At 37.4% G+C, this 16,282-nt stretch overlaps 1 protein-coding gene across 1 annotated transcript in view; it reads left to right on the forward strand.

The window, feature by feature from the left end:
* LOC124406405 overlaps nucleotides 1-16,282 on the forward strand; it is a 112,570-nt gene that overhangs the window by 85,385 nt on the left and 10,903 nt on the right. The gene's annotated exons all lie outside the window — the stretch shown is intronic.

Genomic DNA, 16,282 nt, shown 5'->3' on the forward strand with positions numbered 1-16,282 from the left:
AGCAATTCTCGTTATGGTATTTCGTCGAAAATCCGTAGAATACACACAAACACACAGTTTTATGGTATTTGAATAGAAAAAGCTAGTAAAAAGATGGGATAGAATTATAGAAGTTTATTTTTGAAAATGTGTGTGAAAAATGTGATATTCTTACTAAACTTGATATGAAATAAAAAAATATGATATCAACAAATTGAAGAAAATGTGTTAATATTATAATTTTTCAACCCTTTACGCATGAATATTTTTTTATCGAATTTTATCACTCGGTATTAAAATTAAAATAAAATTTCTATTCTCCTCTTAACGTCAGACGATATGTTTTTATGAAAATTATTTTCCCCTCTATTTCGCGTCGTGAATTGAGATTAAAAATTGCGATAAATCTAAGGAATAATACTCAACTTTGAGGAAAAAATTTTTCGTCAACCCGGAAAAGCTGTGAAACGAGATAAACCAACTGATATTTGAATTTGTATTATTACAACGCGATATAAAGATTATTCGGTATCGGTATTTCCTGAAAGCGAATTCTACCGATACAAAAAAAAAAAAAAAAAAAAAAAAAAAATGAACTAGAAATAAAAACACGTAACGGATCAATAAAGTTCGCACTCAATTTCCGGGTATTTTTATTACCCTGAATTAAAAATCTGAGCTTATCTTTTATTATCACTGTAAACAATTTTCGCCACGGTGTATATACAGGGTGTCCGATTTTTGAAACTAAGCATTAAATTAAAAAATCTTTTGGACAAAAGTTGTTTTATTACATGAAGGGTGACGTCAGACGAGCATCCCAGTTATTGGGTCTGGGGCCTTTGCTGGGCCCATTAAGGCCCAACTTTCGTTTCTCGAATAAAACCTAGTTTTTATTGAATTTTTTTTTATTTCTCATCTAAAGAAGAGTGAGATTGAACTAGAAAGATTTATCAATTCGATGCTTGGTTCCCGACACATTTGAGCACATCTTTTAAAATCGGACACCCTGTGCGTGCGTATTGCATATATATGTAGGATTTGACAGTGGCGTTATAGAGATACGTGGAGATAATGCAGGGCGCTACGTCATTACCTGCGTACATGCATGGAATAGAAGGAAATTCCATGAAGCTGAAAATTGATAATAACAGGTTAAATCATCGCGGGTTTTAATACGTTGCTTCATCGTGAATTGAAAATTTACATTTCACGTGTGAGAAAGAATCAAGAGTATATATAAGAAAAAAAAAAAAAAATATATATCAGGAATCCAATAAACGAGAGAAATTCGATCGACCATTTGAAAAATAATTATCAATTAAATTGTATCAGGCTTATTAAAATTTTGAAATCGACAAATAATAAAAAAATGAAAATTCTATTTGGTAATAAAATTTAAATTTAATGTAAAAAAAGGATCTCCTAATTTAAACATAATTAAAGCCATACACGTAATTACTCTACACCGGATTAATAATCCTTCTAATTAATTATCCACTCGCATATTATAATTTCCTCTCTCTCTCTCTCTCTCTCTCTCTCTCTCACTCTTTCACTTCCTTCGTCTCTCCGAGTTATTCGGCCAATTTAGAATGCAATACTGCGTTTCGTAGGATAATAAATATTCCCACAAGCCTGACAGCCAGACAGACGAAAAACAGTTTGAGCAATTGGCAATTGGATTTGGGTGAAAGTAAACGCATTTGGGAGAAACAACAAACCGTAGGATTTTCCTCGTTCTTTTTTCTCTCGTATTCCGTTGGATGATTATATTTGATTTGTTTGTTAATTTTTTTTTTTCTTTTTTCACCTATTTTTTTTTTCCTAGAAAAATAAACAAATTTAAAATTATTCGGGCTTGTTTTTTAGGATAAAAAGTAAAACGGAAAATTAGACTCTATCTTTGTCTAAAGGTTTGCTCCACTTTGTCAGGCCGCAGATAATCCGATCGCCAGGCCCAAAAAGTTCTTCCTCGTGTTAACCAAACGGACGAACTTAAGTCCGGTGATTCACGCCTTGAAACCGAGGGACCGAAACGTTCAGGTATTCAAAACCCGAATTCCAGCCTCTGCGCGACATCCGGTTGAAAACGATCACCGTATATGAGTCCCGAATGTATTTCACCGATAGCGCAAAAAAAAATTTTGCACCGATGTGAGTAAAGTTGGTATAGAAATTTTGCTAATAATAATATCGGCGCACGAATTTTACCGGAACATGTGATTATCGTAGTTTCGTCATATTTCACACACCGCATTCGCGGAATTGTTTTCAAAGCAACAGTGAAGTAGGGAATTATTCATCGCTATGTGCAAAATGCTCGCAAAAAAAATTCGCGAATTAAATATTCGCCGATTAGACAAGGGTAAAATGAATCTACAATAAAAAGCTGCACAAACACTTGCATGCCTGACGAATATTGAAAGATATAATCGTAAGTTGAAAGGCTGATAGTGATTGGGTTAAAAAAAAAAATTTTGCCATTTTATTTATAAAACAAAAACGATGTACAAAAGCTAGTACAACAATTGCTGGTGAAGTGGTTGTTTTTTTTCTTTCTATTTATTGCTATACTGGAAACACGTGTTCGCGAGAATATGAAAAAATAAAAATTTACGAAAAGAAAATTTGACAATTTTAAAACGGGAGAGGATGAGAGAGAGAGGAAAAAAAAAAAAAAAAGTAAACAAATGAATAAAAAAAATTGTCATTGAAATTTGAATCGATCGTTGACTTGCATGATACATCGAAAATAGAGCGATAAAAAATAAATTGATCATGGCTCGAACTTTTGCACCACCCGCAGAGATTATTCGGGTCGCACGTATCGATGTACAGCTATTCATTCACCAGCAGCGGCATAAATATATAACCGCAATTCTCAGACACGTGAGCGTGACTATATATCGCAATAATATATGTATATATACATATCATATGTATACTAGCGAAGTCTCTTTCTCTATTATACTTAATTTAATACCCCGTTCGATCGGCGATTCAACTCCCCATAATTACCTAATTTCGATTTATTTTTTGTTTCCCCTTCGCTTACGATTGACAACAAAAAAAAAAAAAAAACATGCAAACGAAGATAAAAAAGAAGAGGAAAAAAGAAAAAATATTGTAAAGAAAGAAAAAAGAATATTTAAATACAATTGAAAGAAATAAATGTGGGGAGGGGCAGGACGGGGGGGGGGGGGGGACGTTTGAAAAAAATAATTAAATACATCATTGACAAGAGGGTGGTTGATATTATGCGTTGCAGACAAGAATTAATTGCTTATCCTTACACTGCAGACGATTTTAATTGCTTGTAAACGTCGATTAATTACGGTCAGCATGGATGTACGTATATACGTACACATTACAAGTATAATCTAAAAGCGACGCGACTGTTGGTCGGATATTGTTTTTTTTTTTTTTTTTCTTCTCCTTATTTTCATTTCTTATAATTCTTATTTTCCTCCAACATCTATCTAATTACGAAGAAGGAAGAGAGAGAGAGAGAGAGAAAAAACATGTAAAAAAGAAAAACTTGCTTTTATTTTACAAATTATTTAATAACGAACAAAGGACGGCTCTAATAACAATATACATATATACATATATATATACATACATATAAAAAATATTATACTTAACTCTACACGAGGCGAGTTGATAATATATTCAACACACACACACACACACACACACACACATATATATAAATGTATGTACACCCATGCATATATCATGTATAGATTATGTATAGATGTATGTAACAGGAACAGCGACCCGGCTCGACAGAATTCGCACACAAGTTTATCCGGCTTTGTCAATTTGCCACGGTCAAAGTACCCGCTCGCGTCGAGTGCAGGCCACTGTGTGAAATTACGTTCTACGAATGTGTATAGACACACACACACGCACACATACACGTGGGCATATACAGTAGGACGTACGTTACACGTATATGTAGGCTAAAACACCGCTGACAATGGTATGTCACTGCTGATATATGTATAATGCTGTGTATGTTGTTTCGGTTTCGTTGGTATATAGATAGATAGATAGATAGATAGATAGATAGATAGATAGATAGATAGATAGATAGATACCAACCTGGTGGCTATTTGTTCAAAGGTATAGGATAATGAGAGAACTGAACCACGCGTGAAGAGAAAAAGTTGACAAAAAAAGAGAGAGAGAGAGAGAAAGAGAAAATAAACAAAAAGAAAAAAAAAAAAAAACACACACACTCCCGTTACAGCAGATCGTTTGTGCGCGGGCGCGTTTGTTGGAAGAAATAAACCATCGCGCGGAGAAATTAAACGAAAACGAAAGAAGGAGAGTAAAGATGATGGTTTTTTTTTTTGCAATAATGTAAAAAAAAAAAAATCGGGTCTCGATGGGTTTTTTTAATTTTTTTTTTATTTTGTGTTGAACGAGATTCATTGTCGGTAATTGTAAGATTTATAGAGTTTTGGTATTTTTTTTCTTTTTTTTTTCTTATGATACGTTAGAAAGTATCGTCTGTAAAGGAGATGGTATATATCGATGGTTCGGTGAATTATTGATTTCTATAGTTAATATAATTATTTTGCAATTATCAAGGAAAGTTGATCAAGTTTCGACAGAAAATACGATAATCAAATTATGGGGTATTCTGACTACGGAGAAAGGAAAAGGAAATGTGTGGAAAAAGTGATAATCATTATGATGAAACTAAAATATCGTTTGAATGTGTGCTTCGGAGTTATCTGAAATTATTTCGTTTAGTATTTATTTATTTATTTATTTATTTATTTATTTATTTAGAGAAAGCATATCTCTATCGAGTTCCATATATATATATGCATGAGTAATTCCGTGTTATACATGACGACAGAAATTTCCGTACAATAAATAACTGCTCTGCCGTTAAAAGACTGTGAAAAGGAAGGGAAAATGATTTTTCTTTTCATTTCTACGTATCGGTAATTCAGAGTAGTCATTGTGTCATTAAGCGCTATGGCATATACCTAGTATGTATATATAATATAAAAGCGTTATTAAAGCGTAAACCGTAATTCATTATATAGAATTCGTATGGAAAAAATTAGTTACTCACGATGAGGATTGAGAAGAGAATATTTATTCTTCAAAAGTACACGAGATTCGCATGTGAGATGAGATTTCCATTGATATGAAAATTTGCGAAAATCTCGTGCAGAGGTTCTTCGAACCGAAAACTGAGCGAATTATCGAAAGAAGAAAACGAGGACCGGATTTACATCCGGATTTTCGCGACCCTCTCAATCAATCCATCACCAATCAATGAGTAAAAAAAAATTGCAGAAACTATTAAAATTAACGATGAAAAACGGTTTCCTTGAAAACCGATGATTATCGTAGAAACCTCACCGCGATCAGAGTTCGACGCTTTTCTACAAATGAACTTGCTCACCTCACCGTTCGTTCCTTGCGGATGAAAAGAAGGAGAAGATACGGAGAAGAAGAAACGCCAGTGTGAGTGCAGCCAGTCGGGCGTTCGGGTCACCGGCGTGAGTACATGTGGTGAATAAGAAGAAGACGAAGAAGAAGACGAAGACGAAGACGAAGTGATAGCGTGGCGACGACGACGCCGTTGGACGTCGGCACTTACAACGGTCTCCTCCTTCTCTCTCCCCCCCCCCCCCCCTCCCCGAATCGCTGCGCTGGGCGTCTGAGAGACAGAGAGAGAAAATATACTCGGCTAGTAGTCACGGAACGACGTCTCACGATCAGTCCGGCGAGTGCCAGTGGAGTCAGTGCGTTATAGTCGGGCGTGCAGGGCGCTCAGAAAGACTCGAATCAGCGACGAGGTGCGCAAGTGTCGCCAATGGACAGCCGGAAGTGTTTTTTCCCTCGTATCGCCGAGTGGTGAAGTTTTTGACAAATTAGTCGATAAAGAAGGTTTTTCTTTATTTTTTTGATCGTTGTTGAGTTTTTTTTTTTTTTTTTTTTTTTTTGTTGTGTCATAAATTCTGTACGTTTTTTGACGCGGTTTTAACCGTTTTTTCAAAAAAAAAAACAAAACAAATAAAACGAAACAACTGACGAACAGCGGTTTTTGTGTCGATATTGAAAAGTTTTTTTGTTTTTTTTTGTTTTTCTCCGGAGTGTATGTGTGATAATTATTGGAGAACCAAAGACAAGAGAGAGAGAGAGAGAGAGAAAAGAGAGGAAAAAAAAACACAAACGGACACTTGACTAAAAATTGTGTATCGTGTTCTCTCGTACAGATAATAATATTGTATATAAGAATATACGGTATATATTTATAATACAAAACGCGAATGTGCGGTGAAATAAATTTTTTGACGAAAATTTTTTTCAACCAAATCGTTTACTTCGACCAATCAGCTTTTCAGCCCGGTTGACGTGATTTTAATACAATCGAGGATAAATAAAAGAAAAGCGGTGATTGTAATAATAGCGATTCTTTTGTTGTTATTCTTTTTTGATTTGGTTTGAAAGATTTTGGATATTTGTTTGTTTTTTCTATTGTTGGGGTTTTCGTTACGTTCCTACCACGTTTTCGAATCGCGTTAATCTTCATCGAATTTGAAAAACAGCTGAGGTGAAAAAATGCCGAGTCAAACGACTACGATACTGCTGAAGTGCTCGATGGTCGATGTGCCTGCCCTTAACCATGTGAAGCTAAAGTCCCTTTACGCTGTGAGTATTCGCTTGTAATACGTGTTTATAGGATGTAGAAAAATCACACACGTGCCTCTAACTGATAGACACACTAAGGTGCCACGTACTTGTTTGGTGGCTCTAAGGGATGCCCTACGAATATCACCGATTTCATCGTTTAATCACGCGTGAATGTCTGCGTGACATGTTCATGATACATAAAAAATTGTGTCACACATGCATGTAATGTGGATTCTTACCGGGTGTTTATTACACACGAGGAGTAAAGTCGAAGCCGAGAGAGGAGCTTAGAACGTGCAGACGACGTGACCTTATCACACGCACTGATGTGTTTCTTTTTTTGGCCTCTGTTTCTACTTCTCTTCCTCTTTTTCCTCTAACATTCGTATCGCTTGTATGGGTTCGTTGGGTTTTTCCGTTTTGTTTCCAACAAGACACGGTCATAGAACACAATCCCTTTGTTTGGTGTATTCTCGTGGGTCGTTCGTTACTCCCGACAATGTTTCGGGGGAAATACATTCATTCAGTAAACGCTTGACGGGACGTAATTGATTAACGATTAAACCAAAGGCGATTCGAACTAGTAGTGAGTAGCGAATTAAACAGAAACTCCGATGAAAATTGCACGAAAGCAGTTTAAACGCGGTCTTATCATCGTCTGCAACGTGATCGATGATCTATCGGTAATCACAAGTCAAACGATCGACTCACTTATCAATTGGCAACTCAAGCACGGAGTTCAGTTGACACAGAACGATTTTTCGTACAGATAAACGATTCCTTCTAATTTGGCAAATGACCTCTCAAAATGAAAGCACTTCGTTTCCTGATGGAGTAAACCGACGAACCGTGAAAACTGGGTCGGTAATGGCTAATTAGCGATTTCCGTTAACCGATAGGCCCTTATCGCGACCCTAAGCCAGCTTAAATTTTATGGAAAATTACAATGGAGAGACGCCTTCGTTGTTGGAGAAGGTGGAACCGAGGAATAAACGAGCTAGTCTAAATATACGAAGACCCGTTAGTTAGCTTATGTGTACGTACGTACGTACACTGTATACGCTTTTTGAAACCAACGAAGGAGAAAAAAGTATCAGAGAGATAGTTACGTGGGGGATTTAGGGCTGCGAGAAGAGCGTTAACCCCTCGTGTTATGCTCTGTTCTCTTGACTCTCGCTCTTGCGATGCGTTGTGCTCTATGTGTTAAATACACACGTGCTACATACTCGTGACAGCTGAGACTACGTGGGTGTATGTAATAGTATGTATGAATGTATGCATGCATATTGCATGTGTATCTATGTACGTCCAGGCGAGTTACGAGAGAGGCTATCATCTACTTTATTACGTGATGCAGGGAAGGCAATTATTGTTTTGTGCAACGATCACGACGACGGTCTTTGTGTGAATTATTATTGCCACGCGTTTATACTCAGCTGCACGGACTTTAGATCGCACATGCGATATGGACCGAACATTACCTTCTTTAGATCCCTGATTTGCGCTATTAGATAAAGCAACAAGTATTATAAGAAGCTTTTGAAATGGTTCAATGAATGTCGTTCAATCTTGATAGACTTTTCAGTTTTTCTCTTTGGAAGGATGTGGGTTTATTCGGTGAAATGCACTATATGAAGTACTTTCATTTGGATTGGAAAATTCAAATAATTAGTCATGGCTGACCTGTGGTTTCTTCATTTATAGACATTTATAAACTCCATCTGAAATTTATCAACTTACGTAACCGTCCATAATGCGGTTTGCCAATTATACCGACATAATCCATCGCCGTGATTCTCATCGTCAGCTGTTGTTGTTGCTGCAGCTGAGTTTTCCCTCTACAATCAAATTTCACCAACGATTTCACCGAGGCTTTCCTGTGCGGACACTCTCGGAACAATAAAATCGCTGCGAATCTTTTTTCAATGTTGAAAAAACCATCGGAACTCTCAACCATCATCACTCATCGACACGCTCGACACGTGAAGTGGATTCTTCACGGAAAACGGGAAGCTTTAAAGACTAAAAAGTGTTTCATACAAACTAACCAATCGATCTTGAAAAGTTACTTTATCTCATACTGCGTGACAAAGCAAAGAGAAAACGAGATCCGAGAGACATTTCCAGTCTGACGATTACTGGTCTCAAGGGTGCAGCGGATTTCACTATGACAGACTGAATAGAGAAGGAGAGAAAATCCTCGGACCATTCCCGTCGTAAATCCATTCCTTCTGCTCCAGCAGTTCGTCCAATCAAACTGACCATCGTCATAAGCTCACCGAGTACTAGAAAATAAGGTTGAAAAAATCGAGTTACGGCCTCTGGTACGTCGGTTAAATCGCTGCCAACCTGCGTCCGAGTTTTTTTTTATTCCGTTTTTTTATTCCTTTACCACCGATCTCGGCCTCTGGACTAATTCTTGGCCTCAACGCTGCGGCACGATCTCTCTACCCATCTTTTTCTCCGATGTGAGAAGAGGCCTCAAGACCATACAGTGTCTGCCCTCTGGACACTCGGCCTGCCCTCTCCCTCTTTTCTCTTTCTCCTTCTCCTTCTCCAGATCCTGGACCAGGTTCTCCCGAAGGCTGTGAAAGTTTATCTCGTGAACATCTTATCCGAGCTTCGCCCATATACATATAAACCCCGATGCAGGCGATGGAAATGGGCGCCACTCTGTATATTTTCACCGTATCCACTGATGGGCATTAAAATTACCGGTAAAAACGACTACATCGAGTTCTGAGCTACTCTCGATACTCAAACGGGCTTTGAACCCTCTGCCTCAAGCCGTTGTCGAGTTGACCCGTTTGAAAAAAGGAATTGACGCAAAATCATGCGGAAATTGACGTGGGATTGAGAACGAGATGCAGCTGCGTCTCGTTACAAGTCACAATGGTCCGCAGATGATCTGCAGCGGAGAACGAGAGACGCTTAACGACGACATTCTCGCTTCTTGAGGATCAATTGACCAGCGAGTTGCTGTTGGACTACATGTGTTTCTATGTTTGCCTTGGATTTCAATCAGCGTCAATTATTCGCCGTGTTGCAGTCACTGCTTTGGACATAATTGTAATCAGAGAACGTCACGTTGCCGTCTAACAGTATCACTCTATTCAACGCTTTTTACTACCATCTTACAACGGCACTCCATCCATTCTCGTGATCGCGATCGTTAATGATCAGGGGAGAAGGAGGGCGTGAAAACGCGAAAGAAGTTCTCGTCGTCGATGAAAGCAATATAAGAAAGTAGCCATGCATGGTCGCTTCATTATTCTCTCTCTCTCTTTCTCTCTCTTGCAACTCCAAAGACGATCACTCTTGACATCTGTCTGTCTCTTTACGGTATAACGTATGTAGGTAGGTACTCGTCTTATGCATGTTCACGGTCAGCCCCTCAATTTCTATTCAACTTTCGACCGTGATTCCATTAGCCAGACGGATTGTTTACCCCTTTCCTTTGCCCACTTTTCAACTTTTCGTTTCTCTCTCTTACAAGTTGGAAAAGATTTCAGTCAAGTTTCGCTGAATACTTTGGAATGTAACCGTCAACAAGTCCCCTCTGCGAAATATTCGGAATTCTTACTGATCGACAAAGTGTTCAGAAAAAGCTCTGTAAAGTTACGCGGATGTTGATTCCTTCTTCGACCGACTGCATCAACAAAGTAATTCCGTAAAGGCTCGATGACGCAAAGACGAGTATTATGATCCAAAGAAATTCGACATTGACGAAGGAATCAACGCTGCAATAATAAGGATAAAAAAAAATTACTCCAAGTATACTAATTAACAAACATTGTTAAACGTACAGTCCATCAGTCCGATGTTCTCTTATGATTCCAACGAAAAAAATTGACATATCCAACCACGACTTTGTTTATCCAGTCATAATTCTTTCCACTAACTTTAACACAATGACAAAACTTTCCTCAACGTCGACGGATCGGAATGACTAAGCTTTTCCGGTGCAGCTGGAACTTCCAGATCTGCTATTTTTATTCCCTCGCGAGGTCGTGCCTCGATCCTGATTCAAGAATCCTGAGACTTGGTCTCGGCTATCGAATCTCGGCAGGTGCCCGTCGACTAGCATCTGCGGTGACCTGAACGACGGTCGGCCCTTGGCCATCGGATACCTTGGACATCGTGCAGCCAGCGTGGATATCGACGGGCTTTGGGTCTCTCTCTGGACTCCATAATCGCTTCTGGATCACCTGCCGGCCCAATCTGCAGGCCAGGTGCTTGTGCCGACGTTGAAAAGCGAGAACAGGATGAATACTAGGAGGGGGAAGTATTATGGAGAATAATGGCTGTGGAATTGAACACTTATACCTGCAGCCCGCAGGTTCCAAACGACTCGGTGATCTGCAGGATCGGTTTTTCTAACCTTACAAAAGGCCCCCTTAAATGTAGGAAACCCGAGAATGGATTGTTGCCGAAAAACTCGCTTGATTGAGATTTTCGGTTTTACAGGGTGGCCACACACCTGGAAAATCGGTTTTTCAATTTGGATATGAAATATTTTTCTTAAATTCGAATTGAATTTTGACCGAATATGGAGTCAACAAAGCTGAACGATTTAGGTTTCGGTAACTTACTAGAAGTAGGAAAATGTCAGGAAAAACTAGGTCTTGGGTCTTAAAATACCTGGAAATGTCATGGAATATTTATTCCAAAAATTTGTAACCACCTTGTTGTAAAATGTTCGTGTATAATCCGATTGCATTTCGTTGGAGACAAAAAAAAAAAAAAGAAGAAGATATCATTCTTTGGATTCGAATATTACATTTGAAGACAATATCGTAGTTGCGAAAAATTGTATTTCTCGATAAAAAATATGACAAATTTTACAATTAAATCGTTATTTCAATGAGGAAACTCGAGCCTCACAAAACAAGAACATATTTCTTTCGAAGGTTAAACAGCAATTATAATTATATACTTGAGCATCTGTTCTGAAACACTTGAGACAATATTGAAATGCCGATTTCGTTCAGAAAAATTTCTGTCTCTATATTATTTCTGTACGGAATTCAAAAATCGTTTTATTATTTGAACGCAGTCTTTTTCACTTTTTTCAAATTCTCATCTTCCGAAGCGTAGAATTAGAGTTTGAACACCTTTGCCGATTTTTTCAACGGGTCGTAATTAAGGCCACGAAAATTTCACTCGAATATTCTTATCTCACTTGAACCATGATGTCCTAAAATGTACAAACTTATTAATAATATAAAATTTTTACCAACTCTTGGCGTGAATAGAGTTTCGATCAAATCACGTGATTGGATTAAGAGGCCCGATCGATTGGCAGGATTGCGAAAATGGAAAGATCGAAATCGGACCCGCCAAAAGAGGTGCCAGCACATATGGCACCTAGTTTAGGGCAGCGTAGGCAAACGGAAGTCAGCTTCGCAAGGACTGCACAAAGGTGGCTCCTTTTGAGTTCCGGTCTGATTATCGCGAAAGTCTCCTCAACCGTGAAACCCTGCACGGCTATCACGTAGGTACGCATTGACAATTGCACGGGTGTCATAAATGCGTTTACCGTAATTCGCCTAACCACGTGACATTATAATCGATGCAAAGGACAAAAAAGCAAAAGCAAAAGCGAAAAAAAAAAAAATCCATAAAAATATATATGATATTCTTGAGTATAAAATAGAAAGTCACGAATGTTTGAATTCTGTGTAACGCGATTATTTTCACGCCCATTATGATTGCGAAATAAATTTGCCAACGAGTGGGAAAAGTTGTTCAAAGAGACTTCTTTGAAGACGAGAGTTTATTTATTTTTTTTTTCATCTTCTTACCGCCACTGCAATATATTAAAATCGACACGTGGACTGTGCAAATCGAAATTTGAAAGTGGGATGTATTCACTGTGTCGCAAAACTCGTCGTCTCGTGTATTTCGCGTTTTCGCAACTGTATCTTACAGCTGTGATCTCAGAAGTTATTGTACAGTCAGAAAGAGAGAGAGAGAGAGAGAGAGAGAGACTGTTTCCTACTCGACAAGGTCGCGCCATTATGACTCGGTCGACTCCTTTTACTTTCTGCATTCGAATCTCTGCAGATCATTTGCTTGTAATTCCACTACGTGGGATGCACGTCATATCTTTTACGGCATTCACTTTTTTTTTTTGTACTGTAATATACATGCAACTGCCATGCAGTCGTGGACTTCGCATCGAGAATGTGGAATATTCTAGCCGTGTACAGTCCAGTGAAAAAATTTCGAACAAGACAAAATATTGCTGAATTCAAGGTCCGAAATACAAAACTGATATATCAATTATTTTTAATCTATATCGGAAGTATTAAAAACCGGAAATTAAAATCAACAGTCTTCAGATTTTAATCTATAACAATTTTTCAATAAGTTTTTTTATTCGATGTAATCAAAAAATCGAATTTCTAGATATATGATATTTTACTCAATCTAGACTGATTTAGATTGTCTATTGAAAAAAAAAATATAAAAAAATTACAATAATCATGCAATTGCTCTGATACAAACGTATCAAGCTTCCGATTCTTGGGTTATAAATTTTTTTCTGAAATCAGGATTCGTTCGTTCACTGAATTTGAGTCAACTGACTTCGTTGAAAAAATTCCAACCTCCGTAGCGGAATAATTATTTAGTTTTTCGACTGTACACGTCATGCAGAAATCGTTTTACCTGCCTGTTTTACCGGTTATATAAAGAGCTCGGAATCCGAGGATCGAATCCTCGGCGTAATCAAGGATTTGATTGGACGTTTCGAAGCTGCTACTGCTCGCTTAGCACGTGTGTGGGCATCATTAGTTCCTTGAACTTCGGCCTTGGCGTTAAAAAACTTTAAAAAAAAAAAAACGAGAAAATTTATGGTTGAAAGAAGCCTGCGATCCGGTATTTAGAGTCTCTACTAAAATTTGCGTGTTTCCTGCCCTCGCTGATCGATCGATCGATCACTTCCTCGGAATGTTTATAATCAGTCACAGAAATTAATTTTGGAACGGAATCACGGAGAAAGGAGTAAAAAATCAGCCCGGAAGTGGAGAAAAATTCATCCTTGATCAGCCGGCAACCTTCTGGCTTCTGTTTCTTTGCTCGAAGCGTTTATAAAAACAGCGAAGCCCGCATTTGAGCCTCGCGATTTTTGGCCGTTTCGACTGCTGTTGTCGAGTTTTAAATGGTTCAGATACTCGCCCACACGTTGTTACGAAATTGCAAAAAAAAGGGGGGACAAAAAGAACGAGAGACACTTTCAGACTTCCCACTTGAAGCAATTTGTCACAGCTTTCATGAAATGTGTCAATTCCTTTGAGCCTCATTTATCAACGTAGACAAAAAAAAAACAAATCATTTCACCGATCATTCGTAAATCGTTGACGTTGCGAAATTGCGTAAGCAAATTCTACTCCATGCATACGTGCATCGCTTTTCTATACTAAAAAGAAACAAAATTTTTCAACATATAAATTGTTAACTCAAGGCCGCTTCAATCGGAGGAATTGACGAAACTTTGTTTCAATTTAAACAGATTTTTAAACAAGGTGAAAAAATATTGGATATCGAAGGAATGAAGATAAAGTCTGAAAATTTAATAAGCAAACGATCTTAAAGCGTGAAATAAATCTTACACTTCACTGCTGCTGAATTCTTTTCCCTCTGTTTTCTTTCATTAAAAAGAAGCATGAAATTAAAAAAAAAAAAAAACTACTTTTCTTTACGACTTATCGATGGCCGATTATTACACTTCAAGTCTGACCCAGAAATCAGAGCTGCACGTTATCAATAAAGCCTAACCTATCGATCGGTGATCGATACAAGTGAATAAACCAGGACAACGTACAGAAGGTGGCGGTCTTAAAAGTGGGAGTACAAAAAAAAAAAGAAAGAAGTGAAAAATATGGAAAGGTAAACGTATCGAACTGAGGCAAAGAATTATAAGATAGCGCGATGCACCGTCTGGTGTTGTTGTACAATTTGATATGTGATTGCGTGAAGGTAGGCAGAACTGGTGCCGTTCGATATCAGTTCTTAGCCGATCGTATTCGCGAGCGCGTAATTAAAGTGCGAAAAGAAGACATTCCTTAACGACCGGATTACGCAACTCGAGTTTATATGTCTGCGGTAAAAATATACGCACATATGTAGATTGTAGATACGTACTTGAACACATAGGTGGGGGCTGAGCATGTTGCATAAGTGAAACATAATATCCCAATGCCAACAATAAATACCGTTAAAATTTGCATCCTATGCAAGAATCGTGTTGCAGCAGCGGTTAGATATGGTTAGGAAGAAATTTAAGGTCAAACAAATTATTTTCGAATGCGTCTGCTTTGGTGGTAATAACGAGAAAATAACACCGTTAAACAAGGTAAAAAGTTGAACAAGTTGCACCCCATATTTGAAATTTAATCGTTTTATTTATCAGTAGGGTCTAGTGGTTATGCACTTTGATGAGAAGTCAAAATCAGGATGCGTGAAAAGAAAAAAACAATTTTCATTTATTTCTTTTTTTTTTTTTTTTTTTTTTTTTTTTTCAACCAAGCGTATAATAAAAATTGGCATGAATATTAATAAAATGTGAATCTATTTTATTATTATCAATTAATACCGTTGGAAAGTAATTATTTTTCACTCAACAAAACTGCACAAGTTAATTAATCACTTTTACAATATGATAAGAATTTAATTTCAAATCGTGAAGGGAAAAAGAAGAGAATACAGTTTTTTTTTTTTTTTCATCGATTACAAAATTCTACCAGATATTTAACGTGTAAATTAGTGAAATCAAAAACTATAATAAAAAAAAAAACGAAACATAATCCACGCTGTTCAGTTTTAAAATCCTGCCATATTATAAACGAGAAATCAAGATAGAGTCGTTAAACATAAACACACAGAGGGAAAGACTTTGTTACACTTTCAGACGTGATTGTACGTATAATACCCGCATAACACCAACGTCTGGGAGATAAGCCGGAAAAGATAACGAATACACGCATCGAATCGATTATATATGTCATAGGGTATCGATACACAATAAATAAAAATAATAGAACAGAAGACAAAAAATACCCGCAAACGTTAGAAATTCTAAATTTTTTTTTACATCCGATGCATTAGTTCAACGTTCACATCACGAATCATTGTATTAAAAGAAAGTGCGTGGATTCAGTCGGTTATTCACTTTTAAACTCTGAGAAAAAAAAAAAAAAAAAAAACAATAATTTCATTTCGAACCGTTTGCAGCAAGCTGAAACAACAGATAAAAAAAATTCCAGGAAAAATTATCGAGCTAATTTGTACAGCAGTTCTATGACCCTACAAAACACGCGATAATCGCTATCGTATGTAGAGTCAGCGAGTGAAACGCAAGGGAGGAAATGCGTCAGATAAGGCTCGGTTTTGGCGCGACATTTGAACAAAGTAGGGAATAAAAGGAAAATTCCTTCTTTTAATATTACATCTTAAGCGTTAAAGATCTATTGAGAATCAAAACGGAAATCGATCGAGATCCCGTTCAACTTTTACTTGTTATACATGTGTATGCCTATAATAGGTATGCGATGCAGACATAGATTCAGATTATAGGTATTTACTGTTGGAAGAAAGTGCACAGCGGTTTGAAAATTTACTGATGCAAGTC

The sequence above is a fragment of the Diprion similis genome, chromosome 5 (genome assembly GCF_021155765.1).
Source record: "Diprion similis isolate iyDipSimi1 chromosome 5, iyDipSimi1.1, whole genome shotgun sequence".
Classification (NCBI taxonomy): domain Eukaryota; kingdom Metazoa; phylum Arthropoda; class Insecta; order Hymenoptera; family Diprionidae; genus Diprion; species Diprion similis.